Source organism: Lissotriton helveticus, chromosome 12 (genome assembly GCF_964261635.1).
Source record: "Lissotriton helveticus chromosome 12, aLisHel1.1, whole genome shotgun sequence".
Classification (NCBI taxonomy): Eukaryota; Metazoa; Chordata; class Amphibia; order Caudata; family Salamandridae; genus Lissotriton; species Lissotriton helveticus.
Genome location: NC_136073.1, coordinates 418457032 through 418473096, shown reverse-complemented (window position 1 = coordinate 418473096; position 16065 = coordinate 418457032).

Genomic DNA, 16065 nt, shown 5'->3' with positions numbered 1-16065 from the left:
AGAACCCACATATTGCTCATGTAGTTAGTGTGGAGCCATAGCAGGGGGAGCAAGAAACTTCAAATAGAATTCTCTGGAAACTTCTCCAACAGAGGCACCAGGTATAACATTAGAACCCTCAGACTCACTCTTTGGTTCACTTTCTGGACAATTAAAAGGACTCCCAGAGGACCGTCTTCTGCTGTGGCCTCATGCGTACCTCAGAAGACTATTTTTTTACTACATCTAGAAGGACTGCTTTGCTACCTGAAGCCGGCCATGAATCCTCAGAAGGCCTCCCCTGCTGCTTGAGCCCGGTTCAACTGCTGAACCCATGAATACCAGAATGACCCCAAGGACTAGTTGGCTGACGTCTTGTTCAGAGCTTCAGGGAAAGAAAAGGCTCCAATCATCTTGCGCATGCACCTTGACCCAGCCTGAGTAAGTCATACCCCTCCAGGTGGTGCCGCTCGAGTCTTTGGTGGTTGTGTTAAAGGTGCCCAGATAGCCAATATCCAAAACTTGGTACATAGAACATTCTTGGCTTGAAATTGCTCTTATTACTGAGAAAAGACCAGGGCCAACCTGCTCACCCAGCCAAGGTGCATCTCCAGTCCGCCTGACTACACACCAGATCCCGCTACATTCTTCTCTGCCACAGCAAATCATGTTCGGTGGTCCTTTGCCAAAAGAGTATTCAGTCTCATGGAACTCTCATTAGCTACAGCCTCAAACGTCTTCCTGCAGGAGATTTTTTACTTAAAAAAAATAGAGTAAGGGCCTGATTACAGTGTTTGCAGTCTCACGGCGGGCCACCATGCCAGCGGCTCCATGGCGGTGCTTTTCTAAGGCTCATAGGAGAACCTTAGATAGGCACCGCCGTAAGAGTGCCGCAATTTGTTCTTGCATGAACGGAAATTCACAATGTTGTCCATTTCTTTCCTTGCAGGAAAAGGGGTGTGCAAAAATACAGGGGGGACACCAAGGGGTCGATTCCGATCCGGTAAAATGCGCTCCGAATCGTCGTACGGAGCGTTTTTTCCCCGTACGAATCGTACCCGTAGACGTCCCGTACGTACGACGAAGTACGATCCGTACCAGGTGCCGAACTCCGTACGAGTCGTACAGGACTCCGTACGACTCAAATCTCCGTACGAGTCATACTCGGAACCCGCTGTACGCGACATCACAACAGTTCGCGGCTGGTTTTTACGACCCAGGAAGTACGATTCGTGTCGGGTACGCACCGGACGACCCTTTTCCTACGGGAGCTGAAAACAGTCGTAAATGCAGAGTTTGCGCCGAAACAGGTACGGAACGCCCCCCCCCGGGTACGGCAGGTACCCCCCATGATCGCAGGGGTACAGCGCGTACCCCTGAGATCATGGGGGGTACGTGCCGTACACCCAGCGTACATGGGGTACGGTGCGTACCCCATGAACGGTGGGTGTACGGGACGTACCCCATGTACGCTGGGTGTACGGCACATACCCCCCATGATCGCAGGGGTACGCGCTGTACCCCTGCGATCATGGGGGGTACGTGCCGTACGGTGTGTATGTGATTGTGCGCTTTTCCGTACGAATCGCCCTTACCTGACGTGGACCGTACGAATAGCGTCCCGATCACCCGGTCTGGATCGTACTCGCCGAGTCGTACGGTGTGTGTACGAGTCGTACGGAAACGGCTCCGGATACGAATCGTACGGACGGGGATTTTACCGGATCGGAATCAACCCCCATGTGTCCCTGCATGTAATCGCAGGCACAGAGGCATCAGAGTGCCCTGTATGGGGCACCTGAGTTATACGTAAATAGTAACGTGAATAAGACAGCTAACCAGGAAAAGTCATGAATTAAAAGAGATACTAACAAATTTGATCAGATAAAAAACATCTATTTCGTTTAATAAGCATTTGATTTAATAAAGGGGGGAAAAATTACACATTTCACAACAATTTATAACTTCACAATAAATGAATTAGGAAACACAAGTCCTAAACAATTATCCTAAAAATGATAACACAAACGATATACTAAATTTACATAAATTCATACTAAATGGCAAACAATATTTCCTCTACTCAAAAAATTAAAATACACCATTTCACAGTGGGTGGCAAACAATAATCTTTCGACGCGGGTTTCGGCGTTTCAGCAAACGCCTTCTTCAGGAGCCACAAATTTTCATCGATAAAAAACTTTGAAAAGCTTGATCTTCGTATAGTCTAATTATTTCATGTTTGTTTATTAGATACTCTGTTTCTGACCAGGAAGATACGTCAAAACGTCTCCAGTTAAAAAATTTTGCAGGAATCGTTAGCTTCTCGTAGATATTTTCTTTATTCGGAAATGCCCGCTAAATGTTAAATTTATTGTTATAACGCATTACTTCTTAATCGATCGAGGTAATGGGTTCCTTTGTCAACAGATAATATATTCCCAGATGTGGAAACGATAAATCTTGGAGTGGGCTCTCCTAACCGGTAACTCCTTTGCTTTAGACTTTAACCAGTATTTCCTTTGATACGGAAATGAGAAGTCGGTGGACGTGGGGCCGCGGAGGGGCAAAAATGATCTGCTGGCGTCTCCCGACCGTTATAAATGATTTCATCAAATCCTCGATCGATTAAGAAGTAATGCGTTATAACAATAAATTTAACATTTAGCGGGCATTTCCGAATGAAGAAAATATCTACGAGAAGCTAACGATTCCTGAATTTTTTTTTAACTGGAGACGTTTTGACGTATCTTCCTGGTCAGAAACAGAGTATCTAATAAACAAACATGAAATAATTAGACTATACGAAGATCAAGCTTTTCAAAGTTTTTTATCGATGAAAATTTGTGGCTCCTGAAGAAGGCGTTTGCTGAAACGCCGAAACGCGCGTCGAAAGATTATTGTTTGCCACCCACTGTGAAATGGTGTATTTTAATTTTTTGAGTAGAGGAAATATTGTTTGCCATTTAGTATGAATTTATGTAAATTTAGTATATCGTTTGTGTTATAATTTTTAGGATAATTGTTTAGGACTTGTGTTTCCTAATTCATTTATTGTGAAGTTATAAATTGTTGTGAAATGTGTATGTTTTCCCCCCCTTTTTAAATCAAATGCTTATTAAACGAAATAGATGTTTTTTATCTGATCAAATTTGTTAGTATCTCTTTTAATTCATGACTTTTCCTGGTTAGCTGTCTTATTCACGTTACTATTTACGTATAATTTTGTCCCTGTCTTTGGAACTGACAATTCCTAATCAGGGGGTCCTTGTTATTCACACTAAAAATGGGGCACCTAAGTTGCCTCACTGCCATCCTTTCCATGTCAGGGTTCACCGCAGTGGAAATGGTTGCAGTGAGGCAACTCATAATATACTCTGTGGCTCCACAGCACACCCCCAGCATATTGATGCCTCAGATGGCTGTACCACTGCTGCAGGATCAATTATCCCTGTTGCAGTATCATCCCAGTGGTAGTCCAGCCAATGTACTTGTAATATGGCGGGTGGATCGCCAGTCTGGCAGTCCACAGTCCACTTCCATGGGTGTGGTGGTCCCATGGACTGCCAAACTCGTAATCGGGCCCTCGGTATGAACATAGAAATCTTCTCCATGACTTCGCCCAGCTGCTTCTGATGACAACACCTCTTTCTCAGACACCACCTGCATCCTTCTCAGACACTTTTTCTTCACATTTCTTCAGAATCTGCTTTTTGTATCCAACTCGGGCTTATCACAGACACCATGTGCCCCCACAAGTAATTTCAGGCACAGAGGCATCAGAGGGACCTGTATGGGGCACCTGAGTTGCCTCACTGCCATCCTTTCCATGTCAGGGTTCACCGCAGTGGAAATGGTTGCAGTGAGGCAACTCATAATATACTCTGTGGCTCCACAGCACACCCCCAGCATATTGATGCCTCAGACGGCTCTACCACTGCTGCAGGACCAATTATCCCTGTTGTAGCATCATCCCAGTGGCAGTCCAGGCAGTGTACTTGTAATATGGCGGATGGATCGCCAGTCTGGCAGTCCACAGTCCACTTCCATGGGTGTGGTGGTCCCATGGACTGCCAAACTCGTAATCGGGCCCTCGGTATGAACATAGAAATCTTCTCCATGACTTCGTCCAGCTGCTCCCGATGACAACACCTCTTTCTCACACCTGCATCCTTCTCAGACACTTTTTCTTCAGATTTCTTCTAAATCTACTTTTTGTATCCAACTCGGGCTTATCACAGTCAGCCATATTTTTCGACTTTGATCCTGTCGGGCCGACTCAATATCCTTGATTAGTGCAAGTTTTTACCTTAAACTTTAAATATTATTTGAGGGGATTTTTCTTCAGTTTTGTTTTTACTTTATTGCTGTTTTGTGCTGCATAAATACTTTACACACTGACTCTTAGTTAAGTCTGGCTGCTTTTGTGCCAGGCTACAATAGGTTTAAGCACAGGTTTATTTAATGACATTAGTGGCTCACCCTGACATTGATTGTGACTGTTGAGTGAGCAGAGTTGACACCCCACTTAACAAATAACCCATTTCTCACAGATAAGAGATGTAGAGAAGTTTAATAAAGTGGTACGGTCGGGAATCAAGAGTAGACAGTCTTGGTATTTACAACCCAAAAATTGTGCAGAGCATGCGGCTACTCTGGACTGCTCCACTTAATTTTTGACAAATTCAGCACTGGCTGAACTACTAACTCTGTCTTGAACTTATTTTTTGTATGTAAATTACCGATCCTTGAATTTTCTGCACTTTACTGTATATTCATATATTTGTTGTATTTTTAAATTGCATTGTAGCACATGTGCTTTTATGGTTTGAATCAAAACCGAAATAAAGTCTCTATTGAATTGAATTGAATTGAACTACTAACTCTCACTGTACATCTCTGCTGTAATAAAGATGCTGTGCACAGTTGCTGAAGATCTCCTTTTCACTGTGATCCTCCCTCCACCCCAGAGAGGAGCATACTCTGTCCCATGTTGTATCCAGGGGCTTGAGGCTTTCTCTGCTGATATCCTATCAATATGTAGCTTGTGCCCAGACATGATGCAGATTATTGCCTATAAATATTTCACCACATTTGAGACATATGTGAGCACAAGATGATCCCTGTGAATCTAGAATGTTGTTTCAAAGCTGCACTACATTATACACAAAAGGTACTTTCTGATTTGTTATTAGTATTTAAATCATGATACTCACATTGTGAACTCTTAAGGGAATCAAAAATGGCAGCAGAAATGTGCATGCATGTCTCCTTGCAACTCGCAAAGATATATGTCAGTGGCCTTAGAAGGTATGAAGCCCTGAGCGGTTTCCAGACAGTGTCCAGTCCACTCTGCATAGATCAGGTGCATGATTCGGAGGAGCATTTCTGGATTCATCCGAGGTTTACCCATGTTACCCTTTTACCATTAAACAGTTTATTGTAACTTTTCTGTTTTTGTTCTGTTTTTACGGTATGACGTTTTAGTGCCCGTACATTGCCAAACACAAAGCAGGGCTAGAGCCCACTTTGTGTGGCCACGCATCAGACGTCCTTTGACCTTGTAACTGTGCCTATTAGGCCACAAACAAATCAAGCGTGTTCAATATTGATAAGGTTAGCCATGCGCACCTCTTTTTACACAGTTCCATTTGTAGATCAGGCGAAGGTCAAAGGAATGACATTGCTGCAGTGATTCTCCAAGTAGAGTCAGCACTGCATTGAGAAGGTTCTACGTTGTATTTCTGGCTGTACGTGTTATGCCTATGTCCACTGTGCAGCCAAGGTCCTAGAAACACAGAGGGCTACCAATCCTGGAAAGCTGAAATTGGGTATAAAGTGCTTAAATACAGCCACGTGGTTTTCATTTGGAATATCTTTTCAAGTTACAATATACACATAAAGCGTTCAAAAATAATCTAAACCCTTTCACAGAAGCAATTTATATCCATAAATATTTACCGACTTTCAGGGAAACGCTGAGTAGGCGAGAAAAATAAAAAACGTATGTACTTTTTGTTTTAGAAAAATATATTAAACCACCAAAGATGTTCATCATTATCTTTGTATATTGCAGAGTCTGCCTTCAGTGTCCCAGGGGGAATCCATTAAATGGCTTTAGTACATAGGTTGAGAGTAATGTGAATTGTTACATGTTCTGGGATAACAGATCTGTTTTCAACTATCTCATTTTCAGAGATCTAATTTCCCATAGGAAACTGGTTAACTCCAAAAAGTGAAGGTTTATGTGCCTCTGGCACGTCCCTTGTGTTTCATGGCACCCTAGCACTGACTGGATAGAGCTGTGGAAAAAAAATAAACAGAGAAGAAAGCAATCGTGCCACACTACTTTATTTTAGAAACATTTTGATACCCAAAAGAGTGCTTATGTTTATTTCAAGTTTGCATGTTGCTAGCCTGTTTTATTAAATTGTATGCTGTACAATAGTTTGGCATCGCTCACTGATCACTTGGTACCACATGATAATCTGTGACGTTGTAGAGTATTATTGTTTATAATATTAATATAATTTCTTGAGTTTTAAGGAAATTCTGTTGGATATATGTATTTAAGCCTAAATGGCCTTGTACATTGGCAAATATTATATTGCTAAATATTTTACAATGGCGGAACTTTAAAAAAATATATTTTTATTGCAAACAAAGAGAGAAACAAATGCCAGCGGAATTTAGCATAATCAATATAATATCATAAAGTGTATAACATTGCAAGTATCAGGACATTCAAGTGACAATTTGTGTCACCCAGTGTGTCTTCTTATCTTCCACGTGTGATGATACAACGGAGGATCTAAACCTCACATCTTCACAAACCTGGGGTTTCTGACACCTACTAAGAAAGTCTGCAAATGTTTTCAAATGTAAAAATTGGCAGGTAGTCCGCCGGACACCGTAACGGCAAAAGCGATAGCCCGCCATAGGTGCGGCGGTCCCACCATGCCAATCAGGATGCGACCGCCACAATGGTGGTCGCATCCTGCATTTTTTACATTACGGCAGGCGGTGCTGTCAGCAGCACCCGCCGCAATTTGATAAATGCATGTTGTGCATTTGCATGCACAACGTGACAGGCACCGCGTGGTGCCTACCACCTTGTACATGCAAATGTAGTGGTGTACCATAGGTACCCCCATGTGCACCCCCCACCCCCCTCGATGACCTGGGGGCCTGCAACAGGCCCCCAACAACAAGGACCGCATGCCTTTCCATGGCGGCATCGCTGCTATGGTAAGGCCAAACTCCACTGACACCCTAAGATGGCGGGCGATGCATGCTATGCACCACCACCATATAATTGCCCAGGACCGCACGGCAGACAATCGTAAAGATTGCAAGCCTGCGGTAAAGTGGCAGACGGTCTTTCCGTCCGCCACTGGGTCCCCCACTATCATAATAGGGCATGTGGCCAGGGAAAAATGTTGTGCTGATCGCCACCGCCGGTTGGGCGGTGGCGATCAGCCTGACATCATAATGGACTCCTATGTTTGTATCCTTATCTTGAGTCATGGGAGCAGCACAACTACAGCAAACAGAATATAGTGTGCTGGATTGACACCTTCAATTGAAGCACTGGTATGCACAAAAAAGAGATAGCATCCATTTGGAACATAGAAAGACAAATTGATATGCTAGAGTCTAGCATACTGCTTTGTCTTTTAGAAATGAAACTGCACTTTAAACATATCCAACGATCCCTGAAAAAATGAACCTTTTTGATTTTTACATTTTGGATTGTGAATTAAATAAAATGTTTCATAATGCGTGGACTGGTTTGATGTATACTTTTTGTGGTTTTCTGTGCATTGCTTAGTGGTTCAAATGGTAGAAATGGCTTTGGATGGAGTCCCCGGCTTCCTTTGGCAATACAGAGGAGGTCTACAGAATACAGCATTTTAACAACTGCTGCTTTACAAAATGTGTAATAAATGAGAAAATATTTGTATAAAATATCAAACACAGACTGGAGCACACAATTTACAAATAAATGTCCCATACATTCACTGTGTGTTTCAATCATTTACTCATGTTTGATTCCCAGGTGAGAGTTTTCACTAAATTAACCTATGCTTAACCCTCTGGTAGTTTGACACAAAGCTGTCAGGCTAAACGTAGAGACAGTGCGTAAAGTGTTTATGCAGCACACAAACAGTGAATAAGGGAAAACAAATCCCAAAACAATTTAGAACCATAGAGTACATTTTATTAAATGAAATTACACCACCAAAGCAAACACAATCTAATCAGTAGAACTGAAGATATTGATTTTTAAAGGTTTTAGGGAAAATAGTGCCAAGAAGTAGAAAGCGCCACCGCAGTTATCTGGTCTTGCTAGACCAGGGGATAGTTGCAAATATAGGCTGACCGCGATGGAGCACAGCTCAATTGAAGGATTAGGTTAGTCCCTCTGGAGTTACCTTCTCAAGTCCAGCGCAAAGAGTTCTGCATGAGTTGGAGCAGACCGCGAGGAGGAGGCTTTTGGAGCGAAGGGCAGGTCTAGCATTGCGAACAGCTGTCAATATATTCTGAAAATCTGATTATCGCTGGAGCTTCGCGGTGGTAAATTGTCGTGGGCTTTCACTGTCAGCACACATTCATTGTGGACAGTTGCTGATGACGTGATGAACTGGTCTCACTGGAATCTAGAGTTCTCAGGTATCTCAGGAGTAAAAGTCTTGGTTCAAACAGACCAGTTCGCAGTCGCAGAGAGCCCAAACTTCAGAAGTTTCACCTTTTCTTTAGGAGGAGTGTACACTGATGCCAACAAAGGGTCCGGGAACTGGGGGCATCTTTTGAGGATTAAGACTCACTCCATACAGGGGCCTAAAGCAGGGCTCAGGCAGGTACAGACAGGCTCAGTTGCAGCTGGTCAGCAACGTTGTTGTAGGGAGGCATCTGGAAGCTCGTTGTTTGCCTGAAGCTCACACAGGAGGCTAACCAGCTAGTGCTTGGAGTCACTCTGGTGGTTCTGGATTCAAGGAAGTCGTTCCAGACTTGCTTTCTCAGACAGTAGGGAAGCAGGGCAGTCAATCCAACAGCAGATCAACAGGGCAGTCCTTCTTATTAATTTTCTACAGGAGCAGGAAAGATGTGATGTGAGTTCTAAGTGTGCCATCTTTTATGCCCAGGGCCAAACTTTGTGTGGGGGGAAACACCTAGCAACCTCCAAAACGAGTTCTGTCCAGTTCCCCTGCCCTTCCTAGATTTGGCTCATCTCTGTCTCCTGTGAAAAAAGGCAGGGCAGACCTGGTGTCAGGTTTTCTTGTGTGCTGTAGGCAAAGCCCTTTGAAGTGTAAGTGGGCTGAGTACAGCCCTTCTGCAGTATCCTGCCATGATGACCCATCCTTTCCACACATAGCCACCGTTTGTCCCCAGGTATGGAAGGAATCAATAACTAATCACAGGGGAGACAGCCACAGTAAAGTGACCCTGGCTACTGGCAGAAAGGTCTGAATATTCCTATAGAATTCTCATTGGAAATCACTTGGATCTTATTAGAAGCCCTCACTCACCACCTTGGGTGGTGACATGCTTCATCATCGGGCCCACCAGGAGAAGCCGAATGCCTCCCTGGTGTGCTACAACGCCAGATTACTGCGGAGCTGGATTTGTTGTGACAGTGATGTGAAAAACGTGATATTAAAATTGTCAAAGAACTGTACCAGAAGGAAAATTTATTCAATGGTCTGTCTGACAAGGTTAAAATATGTGTATGGAAATGTGCCAATTAATGTATTGGTTATTTCGACTTAAAGTGGGGTCGACATGTTTCAGCCCTTATGTGCGAGATTTACTGGGCTTTCTTCAGGACCATGTTATATGTACCTCGGCGGTGTGGGCGCGCTAAGGTCCACCCTACCAGAGGACGTGAAAGTTAAAATTGGTCATGTAAAGAGGTGCAAAAAAGAACAAACCAACAAGTAGTGGGATTTACCTCTTATTTAGAGGAACCTGTATAGTCTGGAGAAACAAGACATACAAACAGAAAAGACAAACATACGGGTTAGAGTAGTCTCATCATTTGGCTGTTTGAAAAAGTAGCTCTCTGAATATATGTGCACTTATGGCTAATCAAGGAGGCGTGACCGTTGTGCCATATGTGCTATGTTAGGTACATCAGAAAGATGTTTATAGCATGCACAAAGTAAAAAGACTATTCGAACGGTACTCAGTCTATGCTCACAACATGCTGTGTATATATCATCCAAAAGGATGTTTAGAGAATGCAAGAATCCTAGAGGGGGTGACCGATCAATAATCGCACTGTGAATGTAGCACTAGTGAATAGCGATCAATAGGCCAGACGGTAGGGCCGGTGGAGGTGTGTATACCACTGGGGTATATAATTATCAGGCATCTAAGGATCACTGAAAACTAAGGCAAGGTAATTCTCACTTGTGTCAAAAACGATCCACGCCCCATAGGTCTCGGGAGGAGGATGGGGCGACAATGGCACACCCCGTAACAGAGATACAATGGAGTTTTAACAAATAGGAGATTGGATCAAGTACTTAGCTCTATGTAGTAAATGGAAGCAGTCCTTACACCCGCAACGCCCTGCACCCGATTGGTACCTAGTGCGCCCTGCTACCGGACCTCGTGGATGGTCTACGGCAGTCAGGGAGACACTAAAGAATACAACCGGAGGGGCATGGGCGCGGTCGGGGAATACGGCAACCAATCCCAGGGAAGCATCAGAATGAGGCTTGGATTGAGGGCCAATCACGCTCGCGTATGCCAAAGTGAGGCTTGGAACGCAAGCGCGTTGGATTTGGCTGGTGCAAGTCTCGGGAATATACGAGGCTTTGATTTGGAGTGCTTTATTAAGATTGTTCTTCGGTAAAGACAATAAATGTATACTGGGCACTTCTCTAGATGTAAAATACATCGTGCACAAGAAACCATTCGGTAGTAGAAAATTTAAATACATAATGATTAAAATATATGGGTAAAAAAATTATATATGTATATATACATACGAGCAATCATGGGAACTATGGTAACAGCAAAAATGCTGAGTGTCTGCACAATGTCTCATCGAGATGTTAAAGTAATTTAGCTTGGTGGTGGTATTCTAGCTTTCTGAGGTGCCACACCAATGGTGGACTAATCATGGGTTGGTGATTTGAAGTTCATTAATTCATCAGTTCAGGGAAAAGTAGAGATTCTATCGTTTTAGCACAGAAGACCATGGGATATGGTCATTTAGGCCCGTTAGATGAGTCCCTAATCTATAGACCCACCGTTGTTCCTTTTCAAAGAGAACACTAACAGTGTTTTTGTTGGTAGTTACTTTTTCAATGATGGTCCAGTGAAGGTCATTGGGTGTGTGGTTTTGTTGTAGAAAATGTTCGCTCATTCTTGTTACTGTCTTGTGACATCTAATGTTGCTGCGATGCTCGCAGATGTGTGTTTTTACCTTGCGAGTGGTCATGACTACGTATCTCTTTAGGCAGGGGCATGTAATCAAATAGATCACATTGTTTGAATTACAGTTACTGTGTGCCCTTTGTACCCATGTTTTTCCAGGTTCTCGTGAAAGCTGCTTGGAATGTGTTATTAAATGGCACACACTACAGTTTGAACATGGATAGTGTCCAGTAATAGGTGGTAAGTCCCAAGCATCTGTGATTGATCTTACTGTGGGTACACTGGGTATGGTCGAATATGGCCTTATATGTACAAGAGAGTCTTTTAGACTTCTGCCTTTCTTGAAAGAGAAAAGTGGTTTTTCCCACGTCCTTTTGTTGCTGTGGATAATTCTCCAGTGTTTGTTTACCGATTTCTTCATGGCATCAGATAAACTGCTGTACGTGGTTACACACGTCAGGGGTATGCTGGATGGTTCTTTTACGGTTTCTTCTAGGAGTGCTTCCCTTGGTTGATTTCGCGCTCTTTTGTTCCCTTTGTTAAGGATGGTCGTAGGATATCCTCTGGATTTTAGTTTATCAGTGAGTTCATTAGCCTGAGTTTTGTAGTCTCTGGTGTAGCTGCAATTTCGTCGTATTCTCAGGTACTGGCCATAGGGGTGGTTACCACTCCCAAGAGTGGTATTGCTTCCCTACAAACAACATACAGCTGCCCCGTGAAGACCCAAAGAATTACAGTGAAGGCCATCTTCCAGTCCATGTCCTGAGGAGAACCCTTAAACAGAACCTGGGTTCGAAACGCGTTGACCCTGTGCTGGAACAGGATTTATAAAGGGTGGTACAGGATTAGAATTAGGATAAAGTCCTCCTGTTCTTAGCTCCTTGAAATTAATAGGTTCCAGCATAGCCAGACAAGCAGGCCTGTAGAAAAGAGTGGTTGGCCGCTTGTTTGTGTTTTTGTTGTTAGGACTGGTGCCCCATGAATTGAATGACTAGAGGCATCTTTGCTTGTTTACCATTTTGTATATGGTGTTTATATGAATGTCTTTTATTTACACGGTCTATGAAATGTTTATATGTACTATGGTGTTATATGTGAATGTCGTTATTTGAGTATTCTTTATGTCTGGATATATTGAAATGTTTTGCAAAAATATGAAATGAGTAAAAAATTACTAAACAAAAAGTTTACCTGTTTAGGATTATTGGCTAGGTGGGGTGATAAGATATTGAACCAATCTATCTGGCCATCCTGTTGTTGTTTATATTATGATGGTGGCAGTGGGACCGCTGGCAGCCCAACAGAAGACTGCCGCCACTGCCAGGATCCTAGATCCCAAATGAACAGTAGTGCCGAAGGCAGCAGTCTGCCACTGTGGCGCCAATCCCAGCACTGCTGTGCAAATTACGACCTGCTTTTCCTCCAAGCATTTTATGGTGGTAAACCCGCAATGAAATGCTTGACGGTATGTCAAGAGGCCTCCAACAGGGCCTCTGTCCAAATCTCCCCATGAGGATGCACAGTTGTGTGTGCACTGTGGCATGCATGATATGGTGCATGCCACACGGTTCACAGATTACCTGGAGGCGCTGTCAAGGCGGCGGTATGCTTGTAAGGCTCTCCTATTGGACACACATACTGCCTCTGTGACACCACTGCCGCCGCACCACCAGCCCTGATTACACTCATAAACTGGGGGCGGGCGAGAGACCCCGGGTTTATCGGTCTTCCTGGGACCGCCACGTAGGCATCCCCACGGGAAGACCGACAAACTCGTAATCTGACCGTAACTGATTTTTGATGTTGCACACATTTCCCCTTAACTGAAGTGTAGAAAGATGTCTGGGATTCACTAACGATTCAATTAGGAAGTCCATATAAGACATGAGTACACAATCCACTTTCTTGCTTAAAACAAGCAACACCCCAATGTGTACATTTAGAATTTCCTCCAGAGTACTGGCTTGAGGCAAAAACCCTGGCGCTCAGGAATGGCTTTATTAAATGAGCAGTTTATATGAGAATGAACACATAATTACAAGCAACATTCCGATTAATACATGGGGAGTTTCCCTAATTCATTATGCTGCAGGACTGTCTCGTCTTCATACGGAAGGTGTGCTTTCTACTTTTACATGAAAATGTATTTTATTTATGATGCAGAAATGCCGCAGCTTCACTGTCTCTAAATTAAAATCCGGAGATGAATATAGAAGCGTTTTGTGTTGTGTTTACCTAGAAGATTGAAAAGCGGCTGAAACAAACACCGAGGGAGTTGGAAAGTTGCTCTTCCTGGGTGGAAAGGTGGTTCCTCAGCGGAGAGGTTTTATTATGTTTTTAGAAAACAAATACACAATGTGCCAGGGTCAAGTAACCTGAATCATGCTTTTTGGCAACAATACAAACCAGTTGTCTTTTAAGGTCCCAAATATCTCACCATCTCGTCACATGTTCTTTTAGCTGGGTTATTTTCCAAGTCTGACATTTCTCGGGCTATAAATAAACCTCCAATTACTCGTAAAGTGTTACATGTTAAAGAAATGAGCGGCTGTTTGCGTGATTTTCAAACGCCAGCTCCCTGTAAGTTGGGGGGAGGGCTCAATTAAGAGTCGCTGCATGGGCGCGTTCACCTCGGGGTCACTGGTTCAGAATTGCCTTAGATCGGTAGTGACAGAAAGTCATTATCATCTATGTCTTCTTTCAACGACTTATGGAAAATGAATTTGTGGTCTCGGTTCAGCTCCCAGTGGGCCTGCTTTCACTTCAGTAACATCGCCATCTCAGACGCCATTAATTGGCACCACGGTTAGCCGCGTCAACGAGAAGACAACAGTGAAGAGGGAATACTGCATTTTGTCAGTGGCACAGAAGAAGTATGAACTCGCTTAAAATGAGGTAATTTGTTTAGATCGATGCCCTGATTTCCAAAAGCTCCAACTGACACACCTTTGTAAACCCCTTGGGCTATGCGATGAAGTAAAACGCAATTAATTATCGGTCATTGGAGAAGTACTTCCTTGACCAATAAAATAACTATTCAAAGGCTAAGGAAACCTTTTTTTTTTTTCGCTCTGAGTGGCTATTTTTTTCTGAGGACAAAATTCCTGGAAGAAAAAAATATGACTTGTTGCAATATGTACACGGAAATTGCCCTCAAGTAGCAAATGCTTTTGATGAGTCATGTCTTTTTCACTATGCCGATTCAAGTTACCACTGCTCCTAGTCATCAATCACATTTTGACATTTTCTCCAAAACCGTCTGCAAAAAATAGTCCCCTCTAAGTCCCTTTGTCTCATCCTGTGGCGTTGATATGTATTGACCCCATGCCACAACCACTTACATACCTCATTAACAGGTACGCAAATAACAAAATCTTTCAGCATATGGGCACGACCCATCTCTGGTTTCCAACATCATCATTTAACATCATGTTTCAACATGGTCAGCGACTAGCTGCCGCCTCCCCCCCAATCCGGCACCCAACACCCAGGAACGTGGACACGAGACGTGTTTTACTCTTTGGAAGGCGGGCGCTAGTCGCCCGGCCGTATTTATTAAAGTATGAAATTAAAAAGGTTTTAATTGCATAATCAACAATGAATACAAAAATCAGCAGGACATTCAGTTATACAATTGTTATCAACAAGTTTGAGAGCCTGACCTTAACAAAACTCTAATACAAGTTGTTCCTAGCTTAAACTAAACATCCTACACTTGATTTTTGTACATTTCTGGCCATATGGCAGGGTCACTACCGGTGTCAGGTCCTACAAACTGCGCCTCCCCCCTAGAAGTGCGCATGCGCAGTGTTACCCCGGGAATTGCCCGGTCTACGCCCTAAACTCCATTTACCCACTAAAGGAGGGCCCTTACTCTGCGCCGGTGGCGTCATGAGTCCACGCGCGCGGGGTGGCTACCAGCCTAAGGAAAGCGTGAACTACTCCTACCCGCGCTCCTTTGCATATTACCTTGCCCCTGGAGTACTGGGAGTGGCCCGCAGGCCCCTCCCCCCGGGCGGGAACCTCCATAGGATGATGCCCGCCCCCTCAGACCTCAAATATGTGCTCACCGATAATGACCTTACCGCATGCCCCATACCTAATAAATACGACGACCTATGGAAAAAATTCTAAAGGACAACTACACTGGCTAATAAATAACAGTATCCACGCATAGCTAAAAGGGGAAAAAAGGCCTAACGACACATGGCATAAATTACAATTCGGTTCACTCATGTTACTCAAAATCACAATATCAACGTATAGCTACAAAGGGAAAAAAGGCCTAAAGACACATATCTTCAAATACAGTTCACTTCACACATCACTTTTCTACAAAGGGGAAAAATTCCTAACAACAGATCACAAAATACAACAACAGCCTACTCTCTCCCGCGATCCATACCTTTGAAACTTACCATTAAACCGGACATAACGCTGCTTAAACTTTGTACCAAGGGATGGTGGGTGGGAAACAAAGAAGCCCCGAACGCGGGGCACAACGTTCAGCGAGGGAGCGTCCAGGGACAAGGGGGTCTCCTGGGCGCTCCCTACCTCTTATTCCCGAGGGGCCGGGTGGCCCCTCCTATCGCCCGCCCCCCCCGACCCGGAACCACTTCATTGAATCCGGGTCAGGAGGGGCGCCGGCCAATCGGCGGTGGGCCGCGCCCCCAGGGCACGCCCCCACCGTCGAAGGAC